Raw genomic sequence first — 19,649 nt, forward strand, 5'->3', positions numbered from 1 at the left:
AAAAGACTCACTTCAGATTAAAAGACACACATAGACTAAAACGAAGGGGATGGAAAAAGATATTGCTTTGATGGACCTAGAAGGTATTTAACTCAGACAGAGAAAAATAAACACTATGTGATTTCACTTATATGGGGAATCTAGGGAATAAAAAGAACAAACTAATCAAAAACAGACACACAAATATAGTGGACAGTTTGGTGATGGACAGAGGGGAGGGAGGTTGGGGGATAGGAGAATGGGGTGAAGGGTTAAAGAAGTACAAATTAGTAGTTGATAGATGGTCACAAGGATGGGGAGCGCTCGATATTATTAAATACTGAGGGCAATATACATTAAAACCATGAGCAAAGATCACTAAATGCTCACCTGCACGGTTAAAACTAAAACGTCTGATAACAGCAAGGGCTGGGAAGAATGTGGAGCAGCAGAAATTCTCCTGTTACTGAACAATGTGCAAAATGGCTCGATCGCTTCGGAAAATTTTGCAATACAGACTTCGACTCCTAGAAGTGGCATTACATAATGCATAATAGGTACACCAAAAGGCATATACGAGAATGTTCACAGCAGCATTATGAGTGTGAAGCGAATGTCCACCAAGAGTAAAATGGATATGTAAATTGTGGTGTATTCATTCCATGGCATACCATAGTTAAAATTAATACATCGAAGATACACTAGACGATATAGACGAATTTCACAAATACGGTGCTGAGTGAAACCTACTCTATGATTACATAAAGTTCAAAAACCAGTGAAACTAAAATTTGGTGTTGAGGGATTCATATTTAAATGGTAAAACTACTGAAAAAAAAAAAGGCAAAGACATTAGCACGGAAGTCAGGACAGCAGCTACCTGGGGGAGAGGGAAGGGTGTAACTAGGAAGTGGTAGGCAGGGGCTGCAGGGAGGCTGGCAACAATCCATTCTGACCTGAGTATTTGCTTTATACTAATTTTTAAAACCTTACTATTATTTTTATGCATTTTCATAATCATATTTCACAACTTTTTAAAAAATATATTTTCGATCAAAAAAAAAAAAAGAGGAACCATATAGATAGCCCTAGTTCCTGCCTCTGAGAGCTTATACTTAATTATCCGAAGGAGGCTATGAGAAAACCCTAGCGAAATGTAGGAAAGAGAAGACCAATCACAAATAAGTTAACTTCATAAAAAGCATTTTCATCTCTCTTTTAAACGAAAGTAGAAAACAGGAGGTATAATTAACAGAAACATCCTTAGCAGCAAAACTGCCCGCCCAGCACCCCAACTACAGAGTCAAGATGCCTCTGCCTCCACTCCTACAGGTAAGGGCTCCTTCTCTTCACCTGGCCAGTAGTTTGAATTGCAAGGAAAGAGGGCACCGTGACTCCTATTGGCAAGAGATGATGGATGGCTGATTTTACCAAAGTACTTCCAGTGCCACCTTGCGAAGGGTGTTTTCAGTACTCTGATAATTAATGGGTAAGCTGGAAGGCACTTTTTCGTTCAAAGACATTTATTTCTTAATTAAACGACAGGCTAATGTTAACATTCATAAATTATTTGACTAGCTCACAGCAGCATAATGAACTGACTTTAAAAGCTGAAAACGATGCTGCTCTTTCAGAAGTTGCAGCCGTGGGTCTAAATGAAAATGTGAAGTAGGAAGAGTTGTTCTTTCGAAGCCTCCTCTCAGGGCCCCCTCCCCACACCTCACCCGGTGTCTGCTTTCCCGCTGCGCAGGGATAACCCGTCCCGACCCCGTGCACACGGGGGCTCCCGAAGGGAGTGGGGAGCAGTTTGCTGGTGGGGGAGCATTTTATCACCTGCTCAGAATTGCCAGCACGCAGTGATAATAAAAAGCGGACCGACTCTTAGTTAGTTTTATTACTGCTTTTCAGTTCTCTGCAGATGGCACACCATCTCACTGCCTGCACCCCGGAGCCGCGCCCCCACTTCCACCCGAGTCGGAGCATGCCTCGTGACTTGCTGTGACCAACAGAATATGGTGAAAATGATACTTCGGGACTTCCAGGTCTAGACCTCAAGAGGCTTTGCAGGTTTTGCTCGAGCTGTCTCGGAACCCTGAGACCACCGTGTTGGGAAGCCCCGTCTGGCCCCCTCGAAGAAAGAGAGCACGTGCAGAGAGAGATACAGCAAGTACCAGCTCCCGACAGGCGAGCGGGGGCGTCTTATGTCATTAGCCCTGGTCCAGCTGTCGGATGACCGCAGCCCCATGAGCGACCGCATGTCAAGAGGCAAGACCAGCAGAACTGTCCAGCTGAGCCCAGACCCACAAACTGGTGAGCAGTTCGAATGGGTGTTTGAAGCCCCCGAATGGGATTCTCACCCAGCTCTGCCCCTTAACGATGTGACCGTAAACAAGTCGCTTAACTTTTTCAAGTCTCTTTCCTTCTCTATACACTGGGGGTGATGACAGCACCTCCCACAGGTGGGCGTGGCAAGGATCGAATGGGGTTACGTCTGTGTGGCAGGGCACAGGCAGTGAGATGTAGTCACCAAAGCGAGTATGAACACATCCTGCTGGAAAAGCCCCCAGAGTACAAACGGAAGGACTGGCGGAGGACTCCTGAACCCCTCAATTCTCCTTCAAGGGAATAAAGAAAGACAGCCGATACTGTGGGGTTTTCTTTGGGGAAAGATAAGTCAAAGATGTATACTATAAACTCTAAAGCACTAAAGTAAAAAACAGAATTATAGCTAATTAGCCAACAAAGTAAAAGTAATGAAATCATAAAAAATACTCAACTGATCCCCCGAAAAATGCAGAAGAGGAGGAAAGGAGAAACACGAAGCAGATGGGACAAATAGCAAGCAAGATGGTAGATGGAAACCCGACCTTATCAATAATCACATGACCTGCCAGTGACTTAAGAAGCACACCTTGGAAGGTGGCGCCGTTTCTGCTTCCAGCCCGTTTCCAGGCCCATGTTTTCTCCCTGCTGGAGATACGGCATTGCAGAATGGTTATTCACGAAGGACGCGTTCTGCCTTCTGGAGTGGGGCGCCCCATCCTCAGAGGCTGCCATCGCCAAGTGGACGCCTCGGATGTGCCTTCGAAAGATGATTTCCTTGCTCTCTCAACCGGGCGGCTTCTGAGTAATGCAGCAAGTGAGGAGACCAGTAATGAGTAAGTGATGGGCCCCATAATCACCTTCCACCACTGTGTCTCCACTGCTGCTCCGTGTGTTGCTTGGTCCACTGTGATGTGATGTGGGATTCCATGCTGGCGGCTCAGATGCTAAGCCCCTCAGACGGTGGTGCTGGCTGAGAGCTTCGAGGCCGAAAATACAGACTCACACCTGGAATATTCGTCTGTTGCGGGCAAGATGAATCGCTCTGCCTCCTCGGGTGGGAAAGGTGTTGTGTAATCAGCTTGCTGCCGAGCAGCGACAATGATATACCAGACGCTTAGCAATGACCTCTGGTGCTGGAAGACGGGACGTTCGGCAGCAGTGGCAGCGTCCACGTCAGCCTCGGTGAGACAGAGTCAGGCTGCTGTGTCCCTGTAACCTCCATCCTGCCAGCAAGGCTACGCCATTCATGTGCCCACTGTGCTAGCACCGAAGTGGCCAGTGGAAGAGGCTGGCTGACATCGACTGGCCACATCGTCCCGCCTAATTGGTCCTTCAGCGCCTCTTCTGTAGCTGATGCTGAGAGACAAACCTGGGCCAGAACTGCATGCATTACCTGGCTCCTCCCAGCTCCCCAGTCCTACAGGGAGCCTCGATCACACTCTGGATTCCAAAGAATCGATTTCAGCTCCAAACCCGTATTGCGCCTTCATCGAAATGTCGGAACACATCCCTCTCCCCGGGAAACAGTTACTCAGGTAAACGACAATAGATGGCATAGAGGAAGGACTGGGGGTGTCGCTAGCATACACCCCACCATGGTGTTGCAGGGTCCTTCTATGGCAGAGACCGCAGAAACCTGGCCTCCTCTTCAGTAGCTGTGGGTCTGAAAACTGGCTCATGTCTGGAGATCAAGCAAAAGTAGCCCTGGCCTCTGGGCTACTTTTGAACGATCCATCCACGATCGTTCCATTGTGTATACTGAGAAACATCGTTGGCACCTATATCTTCCCTGCAGGGACACTGTTCCATTGACCGTCTACCTGGTCTGAGGTGTCTAGTCCCCATACCTGTCACTCCGACCTTGCCTCTCATTATAATCCTAATTATGCTCCGTCTTGCTTCTGACACATAAGTGCCACCGCCTGACACATCCATCCACGATCGTTCCATTGTGTATACTGAGAAACATCCTTGGCACCTATATCTTCCCTGTAGGGACACTGTTCCATTGACCGTCTACCTGGTCTGAGGTGTCTAGTCCCCATACCTGTCACTCCGACCTTGCCTCTCATTATAATCCTAATTATGCTCCGTCTTGCTTCTGACACATAAGTGCCACCGCCTGACCTCCACTATTTCGGGAGTCTACCATCTCCACTTCTGTAAGAGAACTCAGCGGTGTAACAGCAGCTCCTAACATCAGTCCTGGCTTACGGGAGAGTCGCCGCTGAGCCACCCGGGGTGCTGTGGTCCTCTCTTCCTCCCTTACTACTTTGGCAGTGTTCTCAGACCTGCCCCCAGATACAGTCACTGGCGAGTCTTCCAGCTTCAGATAATACTTCCTTCTAGCAGGTCCACTTCTCTGAGCCTTTCGATCCCTTCTTTCACTGTCTGCCACAGCATTCCTGACATTTCTCCTTCAGTCAACATGAACCACCGCTTTTTCCAAGCTTCCAAGAACCGTCTTCACAGCATATTTGCACCGTCTCCCAAGATCTTTGCCGAGATATTAAATCCAGTACCACAAGGTGCAGTCCCTACGATACACGTCCATCATCCCCGCATTATGACCTCTCTTGCTCTAGAACCCTCAGAATCCCTTCCCGTGTGTCCTCCCCCAGCTCCTGCCAGTAAATGCTGTTGGAGTCTTATAGCTCCTGTAGGATACAGTCCTTTCCTCCCTTAGCAGCCCCCACGCTTCTCCAGCCAGGTTACATTATTATGACTCGACCCTATTTATTGGCCTAGTGGCATCGTCTTGAAGAGGGAGTGCCAGCCTGTAACAGGGAGAGACGGGTCATTTCTGCAGGCCCAGAGGTTCAGAGGGATCTATAGGTTCGAGATTTTGTCCATCCAGATGTCCCCACTGCATGTGTCAGGATTTCACTCTGCCCCACTCAAGACCCTGACCTTGGAGTAGCAGACTTCACAAAACTGAAAATCAACCTCTCCAAGGGCACTGCTACTCTTATAATTAAGATCTGAGCCTGATCCTCAGATTTATTCTGCCATCTGGCTGCAGCTTTCACACTTAGCCCTTAACTGGTGATTAATACATTTAGCCTTCATTGTTTTTTTGTTGTTTTTTTTTTCAGTGCATCGATTGCTCCTGTCTACAGCCTTCCAATCTGTCTTCCTTTTTAGATTACTGCCTCCCCCTGACTCTCAGCACTGCCCCCTTTAGGATATTTATGGTACAGTTACCAGGCAAGGCCCAGGAAAGACAAGGAAAAGGGACCATTTCTTAACACTGGACACCTCTGGCATTGTTTCCAGATCAATTTTGGGTTACGGGGCCCTCTCTGTTCTTCCCTAGTCATTTTTCAAGTTGCCAGAGGACCTAGACTATCTCCAATTGTTAGAAGCTCTTGTAATTCTGGAGATCAATATCCTTGTGTTCATCCAGCCTCCAGCACAGAGACAACCTCGCAGGCAGAACACAGGTAGGCCCATTAGGTAACTCACTCACCTCAGGGCTATCCGTTACTACTTCAACAGTCCAGTTAAGTGGATGAATGTCTTATTTCTGGCTTATGCTTGTTGTAGGCTCCGTTGCTAAAAATATGTGCCCCACCCAGAGTTCTGCTGTGTCCCAGGTCAAATCCACCCCATCACCACTGGGAGGAGACTGGAAAGCAGGAGAAGGGAGAAACCTTCCTTGTTCCTGATTCTGCGGCAGCAACAGGGACAATGACAGCAGTGACAAAAGCAGTAAAGGTGGTGGCAGCAGCCATGGCGGGAGCGAGTGAGGGCTCCTGGACTCCTGCTCTGGCAGCCAGTCCCCGCAGCAGCCTCAGCAGCACAGCAGTCACATGACAGGCCCCGGGTGACACCGTGCTCTCTGTGCGTCCAGCCCTCAGGGTGGAGTGGCTTCCTCAAATGGCAAAGCTTGGAGGAACTCGGCCCGCTCCTCTGCGCTCTTCCACTGTTCCAAGACCTTCGCCACCAATTTCCTGTGCTACATTCCCTCTGTTTAAATACCCTAGAGTAGTTTTTGCTTCCAGACCAAACGAAGGCTCAGCTCCTAAAATAGCCCCAGGAAACTGACTCAAAGACAGGAATCCGGACTGGCTATCTGAGTAGATTTGGCCTGAATGCAGTGATAACCTCAGTGGGAAGTGGGAAGTGGGTAGTGCAGAGTATGTGGTGGCAAACGGTTACTTAAATTATCACCACTGGATGCTTGGGATGAAGTGCTTATGGAAGGCAAGACTCGAGGAGACCACGTGCTGGCTGTATTCGACCATTTTGGTGGGGATGATGAATATAAAGGTTCTGGATGGGCTGGCTGCCTCTGAACACACTGGTGAGTTCACAGAGGGGAAAAAAAAAAACAAAATGACAAGCTCAGGGCTTTCATATCTCAACAAATATCAAGTTTCGAGAACCATAAAGCTTCTACAATAGCCAAAGAGAACCTCTTGTCCCTTAGAGCCACAGAGCCAATCCAGCTAAAAAGTCAGACCTCGCACTGGACCCTGCCGGTTGCAGAATTATAATTAACAGACTCAGCGGGTCTCTCACATGACTTATGAGTCTATAATCAATCGCCCAATCGGGTTACTGTTCCAAGTCGTGGGTACAGAGGTGAACGAGACCAACAGCATTTCCGGTCTCAGAAAAGTCCCTGCCAGAGGGGACTGCGAGTGCCAGGCCCTGAAATGAAGCCAAGCGCGGGCCTGGCAGGGAAGGGCAAGGCCAGACCTACGGGGGCGGTTAGTGCGCGGCAGGGAAGTTTCAACTTGCGAGGAAAATGGGAAGCCGCTGACTTTTTCTTGGCTGGAGGAAGGTCTGATGAATCTCAACAGTGGTAGCGAGTTGGTCTGGAGGTGATGGTGATGGAGAGTGGGAGGTTGAGCCAATTCTTAAAAATAGGAAAGAGCAGTTTACTCTGTATGGAAAGTGAAAGAGAAATAAATCATCATTACACTCGCAAAATTCAAAGTTGCTGACGAGAGAGAACAGTAAATCTCAAAGCTACAAATAACCAATTTACGAATATCCCATGAAAAGACTGGCCAGGAGCACACAGTGCTTGCCCCTTCTGTGTTTCTGTGGTGGTGTCTGGCGTTCCAGAGGCAACGGCACAGCCCGAAACTCTCACATCTAATGAATAGCTTTTTTTCTTCTATAAGGGGGTTTCTGGTATTTTTGCTGACTCGGCTCAATCTGACAGCTATGGGAAATTTATTTTTCATGTGCACACGCACCCTTTTTAAGAGCCTTCTCTCTCTCTTTCCTGCCATGTCACTTCTGCTCAGTTACCTCAGGAAAATATCCCTCCCTTCTGTCCCCTTTTTCCTCCATTTGTGAGCCAGCGGAAAATGCTCCTGATCACGAATGATGAGTTGAAAGCAGTGCCAGTGATACAGCCACATGAGGGAAGAGAGAGTGAGGGAAACGTCGTAAAGAACCAACAGCATCAAAGCAGAAAGCCTGGGAAAGGGCCCCAATTTCCTTTCATACTCCCCACTACAGCACCGATCTAGATTTTCATCCGCCTTTAATTAAATCTATTTTCCACGGGCGTTATCATTTAGTAAAGAATGAAAACCTTTCTTGATCAATTTCAGGGAGAGTGAGAGATTAAGTTACTTGCATAAATGCTAATATTGCAATGGAAATATTTTTTACTCATTTTTCTTGCAAATGTACGGTATGACATTAATATTATAAGTTTAAACGACTGAGTGGGCCAGTCTGGGTAGCTAAATGCATTAATAATGGCATTTTTATGAGAAAATGTATTATATCTTTAAACAGACTTTCGAGCTGGCCTCCGGAAACCTAGTTTTTGAAAGTCGAACGCTGCTTAATTCAATAAGAGATTCTACTGAGAAATATGAAGTTATATAATGTCTTAAGTATAGTAATGGAGAAGTCCAACATGTGTGTTAATTGCATGTGACTTCCTCTTCTCACCATTTAATTGGTTTTGGCAAGCAGCCAGTTCTTTATTTGTTGTTCTTCAGCTGTCGCTGTGAATTCTGTTAGCTCACAGAGTGGGAGAAAGATGAGCTGGAGGTATGAGTTATGCTGGATGAGTTTTCTAAAAATATTTATTAATGCTCCTTAAATTATCCTCGACTCGGTGTCGCTCTCAATTTAGAGCATCTTCTCACTTGGCTTCACACCACGATCTCACTTTTATTGTTCCTAGGGCCAGATGCAGCTGCATTTATTTACATTTTTTAAATGAATGAAACTCTTAACTTGTTGACATACCGAAGAGTCTAAAAATGTCCCATTGAAAGCCCTCCTCACAACCACATCTGCATGGGTGGCAGTTGAATTAGCCCCACTTTGTAGCAGGGTTGATTTCCAAGGGAAACGTTTGAGTGAAAATGAAGGGTTTTAGAAAGTCTTATTATTGGGTGACACGGAAGAAACTATTTTGGTTGCATTTCAAGTTTCCAACTGGAATTTCAAGTCGAGGCCACGAGACAAAAACCACTAGGGCAAAACAGAATGAGAGCGCAGCTGTCCTTCCGCTTCAGACTCCCCAGCGGCACTGCAGGAACTAGACTGTCTTCTTTTGAACTTCTAGCTACCGTGAGGAGGGAAGACATTCTGAAGCTGGGATACATACTTCGAGGCCAGCCTCTCAATTACCCACACTGGATGATTTGAGTAGTAGTCAGTCATTAACAGTTTTTGAGAACCCAGCCCTGCGTGATGGAGCCATAGGGATACGCAAATGAAGAAAATTCAGTGGCTGCCCTTGAAAAGCTTACTATCGGGAGGGAAGGCGATCAGCGATGACATAAAGCAAAGTGACAGGAAGTACTAAAGCAGAGGAGCAGGCAGAAGGCCGTGGAAAGGTGAAGCAGGGAACGGCTATTTCTAATTAGGTGGACTTGAATGAAGTGAAGACGAGTCCACAGACACTATAAGGAAAACACAGATGTCTGAATGGCGAGCACAGGGGAGGGTGAGGAGCGCAGTGTGACACGTGGGCGCAGAGACAGGCACGGTGCTCGAGGACGCTGGGGAGGTGGGCTGGGGCTAAGCCCCGGAGGGTCTTAAGGCCACAACCAGGAATTGAACAAAATACTTCGGGCGAGAAGGAGCCACGGAAGACTTTGGGGGGTAAAGGTATCTGACCTAAATTGCAGAAGGATAACTCATGTGACCATGAAGAAACTGGGCTAAAGATCTGGTATGTCAAAGCTATTGAAACAATACAGAGGAGAGTTGATAAGTACTTAAATTAGAGCTGAACTAAGTATTGGATTGGGAAGGAAGCTCAAAGGAAGAAAGTGGGGAGGGGACTTGGCAATCGATTATTTGGATGCCAAGACAGACTGGGATCTAGAGAGAATGGAGGACAGGCCACGGAACGTGACTGAGGTTTCCAGCCCAAGTGGCGATAAGGGTAGAAGTCCCAATAGCCAAGACAAGTGAACATGGCGAAAGAAGCAGTATGGTAGAAAGTGGGGTGCTGAATTGAATGTGGTCATTTCTAGTTACGGATAAGAAGTGCTCGTGAAGATATCCAGGAGACCGTTAGTGATTTGTGTTCGCCACAGGAAATGCAGCAGTGGATACGGGGGAGACCCCCTCAGAAAGGGAACCTGAGCGAGAAGAGACGAGATGGGAAGACAGGACTCTGAGGAAAGCTACGTTTAAAGGGTAAGTGGAGAAGGAACCGGGAAGAATCGTAGAGACGCGCCGGAGGAAGTTCTTCCTGGGAGCAAAAGGAAGGGGGCAGGGGGAGCTTGGGATCTGAAAACACCCCAACCGAAAGCTCTTTGAGATTGCTACTGTTGTTGCTATGGACACGTCGAAAAACTTAGGAATGGGATTATGGCCCCAGCTCTCCTGCACACACTTGCTCGGAGGAGTCTCAGAAGCATCCCCTCTCGGCCAGTCGGTTGTGGTACTGAAAACTACCACGTCCAACAGTGGGGAACAAATCCAGGAGTTTGCCAAAACCGAAGTTGCAAACTTTTCCCTCTTGATCAATGTGTCTGATTTCTATTCTTAGATCTGCCCTACTTCATACCTTAGGTCCTCTACCTTTAGCTGAGGAAACGAAGTCCCTTTTGTTTATCGTAAGTGAAACGGACAATGAGCAGCCGTACACTACCCATCGGGTTAGCCGAAAACACGCACCGCCTGTACCCCAAACTAGCCGGCTACTACTGTAGTTGTTGTGCACTCTGTACGTACCCTGCCCAGCGCTCTATAACTAAAGAGCACTTTTCCCTGTATTGACTCATTCGCTTCTCACCATAACCCTGTGAGGAAAATACTCTTTCGCTCTCCCCGATTCTCACATTCAGAAATTCCTTGCACTAATCTCTCTCTTGGGATTGAGTCCAGATCATCTTTCCAAGTCTTTCTTTAGCTCGTTCTCTCCGTGAACTGGAATCCGCCTCAGCTCCCTTTCCTTAGTGCATGGCTCTTTCATACAATCTCATCCCTAGCCACTATTTCCCTTCCCGGCGGCCCTCGCCCCCAAGCTACCAAGACCACCACTGTCTGTCCCGTCTTCATCAGTTTTCCCTCTGTCCATCTCTGCCCACTATCCTTGAGCATTAAAAGAGTCTATACTAGGACTTAGCTTTAAGATACAGCTATTTCCCACAATAAAAAATGGTGTCACCACAATGCAAATAGGTTTGAAGGGGGGCTTTTCATACTAGGCACATCCTCGGACGGACAGACGACAGTTGCGAAGGGTGGAAGGGTGCGTTGCTGACCGCCGGCTCCCCACCCCACCTGGCATTGTCAGCGCCCATCCCTCCCCACCCCCTCTCTGGGGACCTCGCTCTCCACCCTTCTTCACCCTTCCTTGACCCCAGAGAGGATGACTTTTACAGAGCAGCCACAGGCTCTCTTGCCCTTCAGCTGCTGGTCGGGTGAAGCTAAGGGAAATCAGAGGGTGGGAGAACAGTGCCGTCAGGTGCCCACCCCCCGGCTCCCCGGCCCTGGTGACTGTCCTTCCCTGCCTCCTTCAGGCCTGAGGGTGGAGGCAGGCATCCCTCGCCGGCCCCGTTAGTTCCCTCGCTCCAGTCCACACCTCCGTGTGCCCTTCATTAAACTCTCCTCTGTACCACATCTGTGGGTGACCTGCCTGACAAGGCTCCTTTACAGAGCACGCAGGGCTCAGAAGCTCCCACGCACCCCACGATGCCATCGACAACGGCAAACACCTGAGTTTGCTAAGTTGTCCAAGGACAAGGACAAGTCCTAGGACATAAGGCAATACAGGACAGGTAAGCTTCGATGAGGGGAAAAGTGTGTTCGTCTCCTAGTGCTGCCATCATGAAGTACTACAACTGGGTGGCTTAAACCAACAGAAATTTATTCTCTCGCAGTCTGGCAGCTAGAAGCGTGAAACTGAGGTGTCAGCTCCCTCTAAAACCTTCTTTTCCTCTCCTACCTCTTGGCGTGTTCTTGCAGTCCTCATCTGTCCTTGGCTTGAGCTCCAGCACTTCAATCTCTGCCCGTTGTCACGTGGCCTTCTCCCTGTGTGTCTCTGCCCTCACATGGTGTTCTCCTTGTGTCTATGGTCAAATTTCCCTTTTCCTATTAAAAAAAAAAAATGTCAAAAACAAAACAAAACAGAACAAATTTCTCTCTTCTTATAAGGAAATCAGTCACCGGATTATGGGCTACCCTAATGGTTTTATCTTAACTTGATTACATCGGCAAAGACCCTATTTCTAAAACAGGTCCCATTCTGAGGTCCTGGGGTTTAGAATTATGATGTGTCTTTTGGGGGGATACAATTCAACCCAGAACAGATGGGTTCAGAAGCATAGGCTGCTAGGTAGTTATGAATGTCCCTTGTTTCTAAACAGGCTCAATCTGCAAAGCGCACTGCCTGCAGCTGATTAGTACCTGTCAGAACAGCACCTGTGCCTTCCACTGAGGGACTGATAGGGAGACTTACGAAGAAATCAGCCTCCTGACTCGTTCATTGCTGTTCAGTCCTACTCACGAGCCAAAATATCAGCTCCTCTAATGAAGCTGTGGAAAGATAAGAAATGTATGGGTCCTGTCTGTGAGACTTAGGAAGGCCAGGTGGGAGACGCTGTCTGTGGTGCTGATCCATAATCACAGAGACTATATTTAGACTCTTTCATTGTAGAAAATGACACCATGTTCATGATGGTCTTATCACTGGCTTTTTCCATGTTTGCTTTCCTGAGTCCATTGCTGCTACTTTCAAAAAAATAACAATAAGCTCTGTTTTGAGACCACAGACTTGCTACTTGGGTGTTCCAAGCTGGCAAATGCTATTCTTAACAGTCTTTTTTTTTTTTTTAATAGAATCAAGGGACAAAAATCTGGTGACATCTTTAGATAGACTGAAGTTCTAAAATTCTTAAATCTCAAACTATAAACTATAACTCTCCACTGTCTGGCCCTATCAAATCAACTCAGCATTTCAATTAACAAGCTTTACCACCCTAGGTAAAGCATTGTCCAAACTTTCCCACCTGGCATTTAAGATCCTCAGTAATTTCACTTAACCATGTACGCACCTTATATCCAATACATGTCATTCATTTTATTTATTCATTCAACAAACAAGAAATAATCACCTATTATTTGTTTAGCAGGTGTCATGGGTTGAACTGTGTCCCCTCAAAAAGATATGTTGAATTTCTAACCGCATCAGTACCTGTAAGGTACCTAGTACCTGTGAATGTGACCTTATTAGGAAATAGGATCTTAACAGAGGTAATCGAGTTAAGATGAGGTCGTGCTGAATTAGGGTGGGCCCTAATCCAATATGACAGGTGTCCTCATAAGAAGAGAAGAGACACCGAGACAGGCACAGCACACATGGTGACAAGGAAGCAGAGAATGCAGAGATGCGGCTCCATAGTGAGGGACGCCAAGGACTGCGGGCGACACCGAAAGCTAATAGAAAGGCATGGAACGGTTTCTCCTCTGGAACTTTCAGAAAGAGCATGGCCTTGTCGACTCCTTGACATTGGACTTCTGACTTCAAGACTGTGAGAGAATAAGTTTCCATTGTTTTAAGCTGCCTGTTTTGTGGTACTTTGTTATGGCAGCCACGGGAAACTAAGACAGCAGGTAAGCCCCTACGTTTCGCCAGACTGGTCCTCTTTTCCCTAATACTTTCATCTCTATCCCAGCCCTGCGACTTTGCGAGAACATCTCCCTCCATTTGGAGTGTCCTCTTTTCTACTCTCCACTTCTACACGTCAACGAAGTCTAACTTTTTCTCAAAGCCTAATTAATGCAGGCTCTCAGCAGTGCCAAGCTGGCTCCCACCTGTGGACCCTCAGGCAAACGTTAGCAGAAACAGTCCTGGTTCCCACGCCTACATCAGCATGTAGAAATTAGTATTATATCTCGACCCCCTCAATCACATCTGGTAGGGCATGCAGGTAGAGTTCATCATCAGAAAGAAGTCTTACTTTTAGCAGGTTGGGCATAACTAGAGTTAAAAGGATTCCTTACTTGCGTCATGGAGTCCACACAGGGAACGTCTGGGAAATCAGCTTCCCTGTCTGCCTCCCTGCCTCTTCCGCCCACAGTTCCCCCTGAGTTGTCCTGTCCCGCCAGCTCCCCATGGTAGGGTCCAAGCTTCACTCTGGAAGGCAGCATAAGTTCATTGAGGTTCTGCGTGAACCTGGAGGAGGCACTAGGTCATTCGTTCTGATGGCTCAGAGTGGCACATCTCCACGAAAACCCGTTCTTCTTGCTAATGTTGGCCACTTCGATGGCCAGCACTCTTGCCTCACATCAAAATCCCTGGCCTGAGAAGATGGAAAATATAAGCACACATCCGCCCATCGCCCATATCGGAATTCATTCCTCTGCCACACTTTCTTTTGCATACATACTTTCTTGCACATATGCTAATAAATGAATACACCAGCAGGCTGACACAGATTGATGTATCAAAGTGGAAACACTCAGCTTCTCTGTGCCAATGAACAACTGGATCCCAGCGTGACACAAACAAAGTGAGAACATAGCTGAACAGTTGCTCTGAGCTAAGGCAAGCTGGCGACCGATATTCATGAGGCCGTGTGGCGAGTCGCACTCCCCAGCTCTCCCACTTCAGGCAGGAGCAGTGACAGCTGCCTGCAGAGGTTTCTCTGGAAGACTTGGCCCTGCAGTGTCCAGCCCCGAACCCCACCCCACCCCCTGAGACACAGACAGGCAAAGAAGTGACGTCGGCAGTCTGCCTTTTCGAGCCCATGGGCCGGGGCCCTTGGGAAGATAGCAAAGAACCTCAAAATTCTCCAAACTTAATTCTCAATTCCACCGTTAGCCTCCTGGATGGCCAGGCACGAGCTGGGGAGTCTCTTGAATGTGGGATAGTTGTGATGTGACCCACGCGTGACGTTATCAAATACGTTCTGACTGCTTATTTTTGTCTTCATATTCCGATCATAAAATATAAAATCATGTAGAAAAAAGAATACATAATCATTACGGAACATTTGGAAATATAAAAGAAGAAAACCCAAACCACTTATATGGCCTAAAGGGAACCACTATTAACACTGGGCATTTTCCTGTTAGGTGTGCGCATATGTGCGCGTGTGTGAGAGAGTGTGAGCATGTGTGTGAGTATGCAGATGTAGATGTAGATAAATGTATATATGCGTGTTTGTGTGTACATATATATATACCTATAATTTTTTTATAAACACTATGTACTATAACCTGTTTTTATTGCTTAACGTTTTATCGAGGTCAACTTTCTGTGACTTTAAAAGTCTTCTTAGAAATCACTTTGCATGAAATTCCATATGACATTTCATCACAGGCTTTCAGTAAATCATGTTGTGCTATAAATACAGAGTGGAGCTACTGGAAACAAAATGTTCATCGAAAAGGACCTGCTATCAGCACCTGTTCTATCAGTATGAGCCCTTATTTTCTCAGTATTTATCAGTACCAGTCCCTATTTTAGGGTTTGTTGCCTTAGTGACAACCATCAAGCCAAGTTCACAATTTTATCCAACAACCATCTCACGGGCGCTTTTCAGAAATGAAGGTCAAGTCTCCTGCAGTACGAAACAGTACCTTCTCTCGCTCTGTCAGGATTGAAAAATGATCTTAGGGGCTCACAGGATTCCTTGCACTGATGGGTGGCACATAAAAGCCATGCATTGTTTGCGATGTCAGTCGGCCACCGGAATGACAGCAGGCTCGAGCCCCCAGCGGGCAGATCTGTGCCGACTCATTTTCACTCTCCTCTGGGCACCTACCCCACACGCAGTGTGCCCACACACACAGTGATGCTCAAACTCGTCAAGCGGCTTCAAGCACCTTCTTTTGGTCTACCCTGTGCCAGCTGCTGAGGGGGAGTTCTGACTTCAAATTTGGTGGGAATATAAAATACAAACATTCATAATAGGAAAAAAAAAACCAGGAGAGGTCACTGGCTAAGCGAATCTGCTGTGCGACCACCCTAGTCTCTGACCTAGCACACCATGTGATGTCACACACAGCCATCAGCTGAAGTGGAGGACGAGAGGGAAACTGACAGTGCTCTCCAGGCAGCCAGTGACACCTTAGTGGCAGCATGAAGCTCAGGCAGACCCTGAGCGGCACAAACTCCATCCCCTGGGATCTGGCAGACCTGCCCAGCATCTCCTCAAAGCACGCCTGTCTCCTCGGTCTTGCCAGGTCTCGACTCTCCTTTTGGATTTTCTGGCTCCACTTCTGATACTCCTCCTCTGGGCCTTTGGCTCCTTCAGGGTGCTACTCCCAGCATCATCCAGCCTTGATCTCACTGTTTTACCCCCTGGTCCTCAGCCCGGACCTGAGGCTCACAGATCGCTGGTCCCTGAACACCACTAGTCTTGCTGTATCCCATGTACCCCTAGGCCTAACGGTGATGGCCAACCAAGCCTTCGCCCCTCATCCATGGGTGGAACATGCTGCTGTCACGCATGTATGTGTAGAGTAGAACAAGGCACCGCCACCGTGACAGGCATGCATCGACGGACCGACTCAGCTGGAGATGCACAATGACAGACCCTGACTGTGGAAGGTCAGATGCCCTTCACTGGGGATAGAAAGATCCTCATTGCCTTCCACCCATGGTCCATTTTAGAGTCAGTCACTTGTAACATCCCACTGCTAAGTACTGACACCTAGCAGGAATCTTTTACAGTCCAAACTAACTTGTGTAAAAAAAAAAAAAATTTTTTCTAAGTGGGGAAGGCAGATTTATTACATCATTTTATGGTAAAAATCTGTCAGAACTGCACAAAGGGGCTCAAGCAATTTTGTTTAGACCAGTTTGGTCAATCTGTGTGTAGTCTAATTCATTTATTCACTCAAAAAACATGTACTTGGTTACACAGGTACCTAGAAATGTACTAAGTGCAGGGGATGCGAAGATTTAAAAATATATGGTTTCAGACCTTAGGAAGCTCTTACATAAGCTAGACTAATAAATAAATTATAATATAGGACGATAAGCACTAGGTACAAGACACACAGAGACTGGGCACCTCTGGGGACATAGCAACAAGACTCTGAGCCGAGGCTTGCAGGGAGAGGATGTCAGAGAAAGCTTCTCTGGGAAACCACCCTGAGCTGAGTCTTATAGAACAGTCTAAAAATGGTGTGGTTTGCAGCAGTTCTTAACTCTAACTGGCATCAGAGCCACTTGAAAATGGACCAGGCCAATTGCCTGAGAACCTCTGAAGGTCAGGCCCAGACATAGGTCTTTTCTAAAAGCTCCCCAGGTGAGTCTGACGTGTAGCCAGGCTTGACATCCACTACTCTTCGAGCCAGAGTGGCAAGCAAGCGGTGCCTCCCCAGCTACTGACATTGTCAGGTTAGCATGGCACCAACACAGAATGAAATGAACAAACAAAAAACCGTAGTTCATGTTCATTGCAATGAACTAGCATGACAGAAGCCAAAGCTCCACATCCCAAAATAGGCACTTGCATTAGCAAGACCAGGATACAGAACAATTCAGCAATGGATGATTTATGTGGGGGAAACATATGGCAGAAATTAAATGGTTCCAGAAAAATCTGAACCCCTTCATTCGGAGGAGATTCATCACAGATTTAATGTACTGCAAACTTAACGCTGCCCCAAGTCTTAAATCAAGACAGCACAAAACCGGGGAAAGAAAGAGAAGCCTCGACCTCTCCATACACACCCCAAGTCCCTCATTCTCTACCCCGATGAGAGAAATTGCACTCAAATGCAACCAGACAAAACACCTAACATTTGAAAGAAGGAAAAGTGAGGAAGGAATGAAGAGCCGGGTACTGAGTTAAAAAGGAAGTTAAAAAAGGAAGGAAGGAAAGGAGGGAGGGAGGGGGGAAGGAAGGAGGGATGGAAGGAAGGGAGGAAGAGGTGGAGAAAATTTGCACGTGGGTCAGAATTTTCCTTTCTGTTTTATATCATGAACCTTTACAAAACTAGAATTTGCCAGTGGGATCAGAGCACGAATTATGTTGTTGGAAATCACTGTTCCTTCAGTGAGGGCCATAGCTAGAGTGCCAAAGGAGCCAGACAATTGTCATGGGGTGAACTGTGTGGCCGCAGAAAAGCCAGGTCCTCCCGCGTGTCCCCGTGGCGAGGGGCGCTTTCTGAGACAGGGTGCCAGTTACCCACTCGGCCAGTTAAAGATGCTAACGGCCTCCAGGCCTTCCTTGCCTCTCTTTAAAGTGCAGCTCTAGCATTTTTCACCCTGACCTTCTTTCTGTACCTGCCTTAAACTGAGTACTATCTACAGTAAAGGATACTTGTCACTGAGGTGTTAATTTGATAACTTTCCTTCTTAACGAGAATCTTTGGATTAATAGGGCCTGTTTTCCCATCTTAAAGCCCCACGCTAGGCCGCCTTGATTTTTGACTGTTATAAACCCTGCTCTCTGAGGTTTGTCACACTGTCCTTCCTGAGAGACAGAGGTAAAAAGAGGCTCATTTCCTATCAGAGATTAAAGATGCCCCGTCAGTGACATAAATTCAAAATCAAAGACCCTAAATAAAAACATTAGATAAACCTCACTTGGTCCTTATTATCTGCAACAAATACATCAGCAGCATTCTCCCGCCCTGAGCAGCACAGGTAAAATGTAGGAAAGCTAAATACTAATAACGATAATCAGTAGTCGTCGTGGCCATAAACAGTAATAACAGTAACACTAATACTAATAACCAGGCTGTTTCGCTTTCCTCACACAAACCACAGTCAACAAAGTGAGCGGTTAACTGTAGTTAGTTCTGAAGGGTTTCACTGACGTGGGTGTGAATATTGGACTGACGTTTAACGGCAAATTATGCGTATTATAAGGTCCCCGGGGTTCACCCCTCACATCTCCAAGTCCAGAGGCGGCCGGGCCACGTAAAACCACAGCGACGGCTGCGGTTTATTAAGCGCCTACCGCAGTCAGGTGCAGGCAGGTTTTAAACTTTGTCTCCCTTAATCTTCAAAGCAAGCCAAGTGGTAGCACTGAGGCTAAAGACGTACAGTAACTCACCAAGGTCCCACGTGTCGTAATTGGTGGCATTGAGTGAGTCAACCCAGATCTGCCACACCTGGATCTGGAGACAGCGTAAGGGCTGCATCTGGACTCCGAAGGCTGCTTCCAGCCTCCTCCTTCCACTCGTTTGGCCTCCACAGGTTGTTCCGCGTCCCCAAACTGCAGCTTCCTCGTGGTCAAATGAAGCTAGTCCTCCTGCCTTCCCTGTGTCGCCAAGTTACTGGAGTGACTAAATGCAGACGCCTGGCTCTGAGGGCAAGTACCAAGTCCGTCTTGCATCCCCAGCGTTTTGTACTCAGTAACTGTTTATTGCAGTAACTGCATCGAAAGGGCTTAGAAAGCCGTGGTCCGGCGCGTCCTGACGGTACACACGTGTGAGCTGCGGCCTGCGGCCACCTTCAGTGAGGCCCAGCTCTGCTGCTCCAGCCTCCCCGACAGCTCGCGAATTCACTTCCAAGGCACCTAAACCTCCGGCCTCCGGACACTGCAAACGAACACCCGTCCAGTCTGCGGACACGGAGGGGACCGCCATGGCTGCCAGAAGGGCCGGCCTAGGGGTCGGTGCGGTGCACCAGGTTTGCGACGGAGGGTGGAGGGTGTCGTCTGCATGCCCCAGCCCTTCAAACCCACCCATCGCCCCCAGGGCCCAGCAGCCGGAACATCCTCACTGACCGTCAGTCAGGCCCGTACTTCTCCTCGGTAAATGATGTGCTCGGAAACAGAGAATGAAAAGACGCTTCCCGTGAGGGAGAAACGCCCTGCGAGCCGAGGCCCGGGCGCCAGGTCAGGGGAATAAGTAAGCCCGAGGGGGCCGAGACAGCCCGCCCGCTCCGCGTCCGACAGGGACACTGGGCACGGTCTGAGTTCGTGCGGCCTGGTTTC

General features: G+C 47.7%; 1 long non-coding RNA gene across 2 annotated transcripts in view; it reads right to left on the reverse strand.

The window, feature by feature from the left end:
• LOC107195954 overlaps positions 1–19,649 on the reverse strand; it is a 126,525-nt gene that overhangs the window by 61,922 nt on the left and 44,954 nt on the right. The window contains exons 3-4 of one of the 2 annotated variants that reach the window (XR_003047569.1): positions 11,693–11,838; positions 5,273–7,195 (exon numbers count right to left, since the gene is read on the reverse strand). This is a non-coding gene — a long non-coding RNA (uncharacterized LOC107195954). Of the gene's footprint in view, positions 1–5,272; positions 7,196–11,692; positions 11,839–19,649 lie in introns of those variants that run through there. The other variant, XR_001517266.2, reaches the window with a different exon arrangement.

This window comes from Pteropus alecto, unplaced genomic scaffold (genome assembly GCF_000325575.1).
Source record: "Pteropus alecto unplaced genomic scaffold, ASM32557v1 scaffold65, whole genome shotgun sequence".
Lineage (NCBI taxonomy): Eukaryota > Metazoa > Chordata > Mammalia > Chiroptera > Pteropodidae > Pteropus > Pteropus alecto.